Source organism: Solanum lycopersicum, chromosome 8 (assembly GCF_036512215.1).
Source record: "Solanum lycopersicum chromosome 8, SLM_r2.1".
NCBI lineage: Eukaryota > Viridiplantae > Streptophyta > Magnoliopsida > Solanales > Solanaceae > Solanum > Solanum lycopersicum.
In genome coordinates, this window is record NC_090807.1 from 61,263,352 (window position 1) to 61,272,277 (window position 8,926).

Consider the following 8,926-nt stretch of genomic DNA (forward strand, 5'->3'; position numbering starts at 1 on the left):
GCAAGGGTGGAGGTACACTATATTCAGGATGTCCAATTGGACATTCTTCGTCGGAAGATCACATCGTTTATATAAGTAAAATTACACCTTACATGATTAAATAACACATTATGGACACTCTTAAACACACTAAAGTCTCCTATCCTGGCGGTATCTTGGCCCAACGCGTTGCAAAATGCCCGCACCCATAAATTCAAGTCTCAATTACATTAAATTTAATCATTTTTTTCAATAAAATTTAAAAGTAAATATTTAATTTAAATTTAATTAGGAAATTCTAATTTTTTTTCTATACCGCTACTAAAAGTGAAAAATGCTCTATATAGAATTTTCTTTTAGAAAAACTCGTTTAATTTTACTCTTTATTTTTCATATCTTGTTGTTAAGTAGCCAAAGTTTGGTGAAATCTTGAAGTATAAATGTGATTTCATCATAAATTGAATTTTCTCTCTCTTTTTCTTTTTCGTTCACTTCCTATTTAAATAAATATGAAAATTGAAGTTAAATCTTACGTGGTTTGATTTTAAGAAATTTAGTATATTTTTCATTGAAAAAATTTAATAGTTAATGTTACATAGTTCGATTTCAAAATTTTAGTGCACCTATTGTCAAATTATTCTTTTTACCTAATTCTTAGATACCCTTCATAAAATTTTTAACTACGCCACTAAATTGGCTAGGCTTAAGGGCTATTCACCTTTACTATAGCGTAACCATTAATATTCACCTCTCAAATTCATAAACTTCAACTTTTACTTCTACTGTTCATTTAATGAAAAAATGTTAATTAAACTACTCTCGATTTTGGCCTAATTTTACTAGGAAAAACTAATTTCACAAGACAACTTTTTATAGAATGTCGTCTGTCCAGAGACAAAACTTCTATAAGCTTATGCATGCCTAGTGAGTGTGTTTTACAAAAGATATTTACGGTTAAAGAATTTATACACTTCGATAATATAAATAACTACATAAGTTATATCACATTATATTTCTAACATGTTATATAGCAGATTGTCTATTTTTTTTTTTAAAGTTACTAATCACACTTTTTACTATCTTGAAAGGCTTTAATTTCACATTCTCAAGTTGGCAAGTTGAGGAAATTATTGCATCATCTTTTTTACTTAATCCATGGAATATCTTCTTCTTTTTTTTGTTTTTCCTTTTTTTTTCAATTTTTTTTTTGTGCACCTTTTTCATCAAGGAATCCCGGGTTATGTCTTTAATAATATAATAATGTTGTTTATATACATGCATATGACACACTTTTTTTTTTTATGACAAAACATAAAATTAGAAATTGATAATGTAGTTGGGGCGTTCAATCCACCCACGTAACAAGTTTGAATTATGAAAATAAATTATTTATATTTATTAGAGAGCACTTCCTCAATTTTAAAGAGCTACATGATATGAATCTAAATTAATTTTGCAAATAATTTTACATATCATATAGTTAAAAATAAATGGTTGTATATTCTGTAGTAATTGGGGATTATCTGGTTGAGAATTATGGGGATTAACTATTTCTGGATAAATTATATCAGGATAAGTTATCACATATATGTCCATCATTAAGGTATAAATGGCGGAATCATGACTATATAATACATCCAACCAAACACACGATAAAATAATCCTACATTTTATCTTGAAATTATTATACGTTATACCTCACATGTGAATAAATTGTGCGATTTCCTTTACAATACCAATCACGTCCTGTTTCACAATAACAAAAAAATTGCGACAATAATATAATTATCGTCATATATATTATATTTTGCGATGACAATAAATATTTATTTATAACCCACCCTCTATTTTAAACAAGTTGCATTTATATATAAAAAAAACTCGTATAAATATTTAGAGCACACTATGTACTTGGACAAACAGAGAAAGATATATTTGAGATCAAAGTATGTTTCTCCAAATTTATCACATATACATCAAATATCTAGGAGTGGTTAAAAGAATGAGGTGGTGAGTGACGTTAGTTATAAGTTACAAATTTATTTTCCTGCTCCACTATAACCACCATACTTTGGATGCTATACTTTTTAATTACAAATATATGACACATTAACATAGGTATATCATATGTATATATAATATATAAATACCAAAATTAAAAAGATATTAAAATTTCTAGTCCGTAGGTATAGCGTCACCACTTTTGTATGTTTGCTTAGAGTCTGCACACACAATATGACCAAAGTTGGTAGGATATTTTGATCGTACGTACTTTAAGGTCAATTAAATCAACATGGAAGATAAATATGCACAAAATATTTTGTATCATAAAACTTAAACTATTAATATTGTTGGGTTTTTTTTATGATGCATTTTTTTTTTAAAAAAAAGTGTTCTAATTTTTTGTGAAATATAATATTTTCTTTATAGATCTTTTGGAATTATTTTTGAAATATTTCTCGGTGTTTGATTAAGTGTTCGTGGATAGGAAACTTTTACGGAAGATCGATAGGTGCGAGGATGGTGCATGACTAGTGATTAACAATTTTGATAGAAAAAGTTGATAAATATAATGTCTGCGTGTTAATCGAAACAATTTAAATAAAGAAAAAAGTTAACTTAGAAGTAGAAGATAATGTTTTACCACTAATAAACAAAGGCGGAGTCAAGTGGAATGTATGGAGCCTTTTGATAAAAAATTATATTTTTTTACTTAAATTTAAAATTAATTTCATAAATATGTAGTATACATTGAATTCCTTTGGCATTTTCAATAGACTTCGTGTTTTCTGATATTAATATTTTGAACTCCTTTTTACTCTAGTCCGAAGGACAAATTTAATCTATTTGGTTATTTGTGCAAACATAGTTCAGCGAGTATACATTTTGCGGTTATGTTTGCAAAGGTAATCAGATAGGCTACTTTTGTAAACTAGGTTCAACCATGCCACATGCGAGTGGATCAAAACCCAGTCTAGACAACCCAATTGATCAGAGGAATGGCCCAATAACAAGTTTTTGATACTTAGGCCCATGACATGTCAGCTGAACCGGCCCACTTTCGGGAGAATTAAACCAAGTCCAGGTCTGCGGGATCCATCTTAGTATATACATACATAGATATAAAATAGAAAAAATTATCTAAATACACAAACTTATTTTACCATAATCTCTAAATTCTCTACCATTCGAAAAAAAAACTTGAAAAGTCCCCACTCAAATGCTCTCCTCTTGTTGATACATCCCTATCCCCCTCTCGGAGACATCCCTTCCCTCTCTGATTCAACCTTCCTCTCTCGGATACATTCCTTCCCTATATATGTATCCAGATGTCCTTTTTCCTCTATGATATACCTATTCCCTCTCGGACTAATGTATTTGGAAGTCTAGGGATGTATTCGAAATTCATACATTTAAAGGATTTTTTATACTTTGAAAAAGAGTAGGAAAATAATGTAATTAACTCGTAACACTATGAGATTTGTGTAAATTATATTATAGGAAAAATTACGCAACAAAGCAAACTTATACTATTTAATTATTCATTATAGTTATAGTTTGATATAATTACCACTCGCGACTAACATTATACATTAATTACGTGGACTGACTTCGAATTTGTATAATTAGTCATGTTTGTATATGTATAATTCATCAGAATATACAATTGCATATGCATAATATACAGTTATTTAACCTATATAAATATACAATTCACCTCTCTCCCACTCTCTGCCCTCTCTCGCTCGCCTCTTTCCTTCATCTCTCATTCCTGCTTGCCCTATGTACAAATGTATATGTATATATACAATTATATACATATACAATTCACCTTTCTCCCACTCTCTTCCCTCTCTTGCTCGCCTCTCCTCCCTCTCCCAATCTCTCTTGTCATATATACAAATATATATGTATAATATACAATTATCTAACCAATATACATATATAATTTACCTTTCTTCCACTCTTTTCCCCCTCTCTCGCGCCTCTCCTCTCTCTCCCAATCTCGCTCGCCTCTCTCCTTCATATAACATGTAGATACTAACTGTAATTATCAAACTATAGCTATGGAGGGTAATTAATTATTTTAAGTGACTATATGTGAAAGTTTTCTTATTAAACTTGACGTGATTTTTCCTATAAGAAGAGAAATTTTATTATTATAAAACTTAGGGGTTGTTTGATTCATGGGAATTGGGGCAATGAGATGAGATATTTGATGATTAAGTTTGAATATAAATGATTGAAATCAATAAATATGTAAATAATTTAATTTGCTCAAAATTTGCTTCAAGTCAAAGTTGATGGAGTTAATGTGGGCCATAAAACTTTTTTTTTTTTGGAAAAGGGTCAAAATTATTCTCAAACTTTAGTTTATTAGTTAATTATACCTCTGCCGTTAAAACAAAGTTATTTATACCCCGTCGTTACTAATTTTACCATTTATACCCCCAATTGACGGAAAATTCCACATCGACTCAAATTAATCCGAATTTAAAAAAAAATCCATTCCCCATTTTACTCAATGCCCCGACCAATCTACCTTTTATTGGTATTACCCATTTACTCACCAACTGTATTTCTCATTCATCCATCTGATTCCTCCATTAATTTAACACATGAAGCTCCATTTCCTTTGTTTTGTTCTAATTTTCAAAGTCGCAAACTTTTTCTCTCTGGGTCTAGCAGAAAGCTTACTTTTTTATTCACACAAAAATAATCAACTGCATTAATCTCTATCTGTCACTCTGTTAATTTCACGTCATTGTGGTATTAAAATATTTATTTGTTTATGACTCCATTTCGTACAGACCCTTCTATTTTTACCCTGTTTCAATGGAAAAGTTGAGGTCTTTCAAATCTCTGTCTCCAGTTCATCATCTTTATCGTGCTAACCCTTCTTCACACCCAATAGAAGAACGTCAAAATTTATTGAAAGAAACCCCAATACCCAGTATTTCCAAGATAGATCTCAAGCTATGGATGCAACTGATGGTAAAGAAATTGTCGTCAAAGCAAATATCAGAGAAACCCCAGAAATCTATAAAGAAATTGAGTTCTCTTATTCGAAAACCCAGTTGAGTAGCAATGCCACTGCAGATGAGAGTATACAGAAGAAGGCGTATAGAGATTCTAATTGCGATTTCTCTAACGATTCAGTAATGAAACGCATGAGGAAAAACAACAAAGATTTCAATTTCATAACGGAATCACCATTTTCACAGTCGTCTCCGTTATCTAGGTGAAAGAAAGCCCCAACCATGACATCCTCATGGTGAGAGAAGTTTGAGTTTCTTTCGATGAGAACCTCATCGGTAACTATTGGTGAAGGGGAATGGGTAATACGAGTTAAAAGATAGAGGGTTCGGGACATCGGGTAAAATGGGTATGTTTTTTTTAGGAAAAATACCCAAGTATCCCCTCAATCTATGCCCGAAATCCCAGAGACACACTTATACTATACTAAAGTCCTATTATCCCCCTGAACTTATTTTATATGTAATTTTCTACCCTTTTTTAGCCTACGTGGCACTAGTTCGGAAAAAAAGTCAACCATCGTTGGGCCGACAAGATAGGGCCACATAAGCTAAAAAGGGGTAAAATATTATTAATAAAATAAGTTCAGGGAGGTAATAGGACCTTAGTATAGTATAAGTGTGTCTCTGAAATTTCGGGCATAGGTTGAGGGGGTACTTGGGCATTATCCTTTTTTTTAAAAAAAAGTTTGGGTTAATTTGAGTCGATTTGGGGTTTTCTGTCAATTGAGGGGTATAAATGGTGAAATTAGTAACGGCGAGGGTATAAATAACTTTATTTTAACGACAGGAGTATAATCAACTAATAAACTAAAGTTGGAGGGTAATTTTGACTCCCCCCCTCCCCCACCAGGAAGGGACAAAAGAAAGATCTTGTTGTTTCTTCAACAATTTCTGATCTCTAGTGGACCTCTCAGTAGGATTCGAACCCAGATGAAGTTCTGACGATCTATCAGAGAAAAAAGAACGAATGGATCTTGTAGGATTCCCAAGAAATTCTTCGATTTCTTCCGGAAACAGATGATTTTTTTTTTAAAAAAAAGAAAATTGTGAAAAAAAGTAAAAGCTAATGTAGTACTTAAAGCTAATGTATCTTTCTTAAGTTAGTACTTAAGCTTGAATTTATCCACATTAACATCATCTTAATTTCTAAATTTATTTTTGTATCGTTCTGTATTTTGACTCATTAAATTACACTGTATCATTTTGACCCATTATATACGGACAATAAATCGAAGTCAAGTAACATGTCATAAATCAATCCGTTTAAAAAATAATTTAATTTTGCTGCCTCAATATTCCTCTTGATTAAAAAAGTAACACATAAAAGGAAGTGAAGAAAAGAATACAACATTATGGCTTCTAAATCAAATTCATAGAATGTTTACTAAGATCCATCTTCACTAGTCAAAGTATATTAAAGCATCAAAACTTTTATAATAATTATGATGGAAGGAAAAAATTCGAGGGTTTACCTTACTATTGATATGCCCTAAAGAAACTGTCTGGATGATACTTTTCAACAGATAAGCGAATTGTGCTCAAGTGGTGATTGACGAAATATCTAATCCTCGAGCATTTTTTATTTATAGAAACATAAATTTGAGCTAAATCATAATTCATATATAGATGATTTGGCTTCCTTAAGTATGAAATTGGACTCTTTCTGCCTTTTTTTCTTCTCTGCGGAGAGATTTTCAAATTTCGATAAAAAAAATCATTAATTTTTAATATTCTTTCTTCCTTCGAAGTTATTTGATTATTTATTTAGTTGTATGATTTAAATCAGGATTAATGTTCACAAATTACAAAGGTAACACGAAAGAGCATAAATGATTGTTTATCGCAACATCAACAATGATAATAATATTAAACAAAGAATCAAACTTATTCTAAAAAACATATCAAATATCAATGGTTACATATATAATTTCAAAATTAATGACAAAACTAGCTGGTGATCCATCCATTCATAAGCAAAACAAAGACATCTTTAAACATACTCGAAAAATAATTTAGGACTAACAATTTGCCCTACAATTTCATAAATTTGTATAAAAAGATTCACTATTTTTTGCTTTTTTTAATTTCTTTCTTTTCATCCTTCCTCAATGTTCCTTGTTTTTTCTTTGGAAAAATGGAATTTACAGCATTAATATTTTCATCTATTCCCCAATCTCCATAGTAGCTGACTGAATTTTTTTGTTCATCACTCTTTTTTTTCTTCAATGGTTGCCATAGACAACATGTTGATCTTGTGGGTGAATCCATATTAAGAGAAAAATAATAATTACAACAAAAAGACTAAACTAAATCTTATATAATTGTATATGGAGGGTCTTTTTAGTACAAAAAATAATAACTTTTGTTTTAATATATAACTCACTTATTAATTACTATCAAGTCTGTTTTTATTTCGAAATAATTGAAGTATTTCTTATTTAAATTTTCTTTTCACATCCCATAAATAGTGTATTCCCTTATAGAAGAAGCCACAGTTTAGCCATTTCAGCTGTCTTCATCTATATGTGTGATGACTTCAAGTTATCAATACCTCAATTTCTTTTGATTGAACTTTTAAAGATTAAAATATATATTATATATATCATTAATCTTTAGCGGCATTTATACTCTTTGTATATAATGACACATAACTTGTGTTGATAAAGATTATATATATTTATTACCGCTAAATGTTATTTTTATTGTAGCATATGTGTCACGCTAATATTCTAAAGTTAAATCTTCCGGGAAATCAAATGATGATTGGATAAAATATTGATTTAAGTTGAAAATGATAGGATCGAAATAAAAAACAGGTCTCATGCGGATGCTAGCAATTAAAGTAGACCTCGAAAGACCATGAGTAAGAAGATAAACGAGAAATTCATCAAAAGACACAAAGATTTTTTACGTGGTTCGGTCAATCGACCTACGTCCACAAAGGAGAATGAACAATTCACTATAAATATGAGAGTACAAATATGAAGAGAAACAACCTCAATCAATTCAATCGGAATACAAAGAGGTTCACAAGTTCTCCTCCACAACCAAAACTCTTAGAACGAGAAATATACGTAAAAGACATAAAGATTTAACGTTGTTTGATCAGTGACCTACGTCCACAAAGGAGATGAGCAATCCACTATTAAAATATGAGATTACAAAATATAGAGAGAAATAACCTCAACCAATTCACTCAGAATACATGAGAGGTTCACACAAGTAATAACGTATCACTTGTAACCCACAAATTCTCCCCTAACCAAAGCTTTCAAAGTCTATAGGATTACATTGTGAATGTTGATTAAGTTAGAAGGAACAAACCTATTATAGAGTTTTAAACATTTCCTACAAAAAAATGACTAGTCAAATATGGAGATATTTTGTTTTTCTTTTCCGAAAAGGAATACCTATTTATGATAAGAAAATCAGGGCAAATAAAACCCAACAGAAAATTTGTGAGTTGAGAATATACTCTCCGTTTTTCAAATTTATTGTATGCTTTCTATTCACCTAAACTTGGTTTGTCGGGTTTGCAGGTATTAGCTATGCAGGGTTTAATTATACAAGTATTAGTTATGCAGGGTTTAGTTATGCTGAGTTTAGTATGCAGGATTTAGTTATGTAGAGTTTAGTTATGTTAAGTCTAATAATGCAAGTATTAGTTATATGGATATTAGTTATGTAAGTATTATTTAGTTATGTAGAGATTAAAATACATGATTTATAAACTATTGAATATTAAACTTGTTGTAAATTATTAATATAAATTATTTACAAAATAGTAATATATGCTCATAAAATGTGAAATATATTGAATAATATATAATGTTAATATTTGATTAGCATAAGTACCATTAAAAATATACAATAAATTTCTAGTATTAAAAAAATATTTATATTTGCAT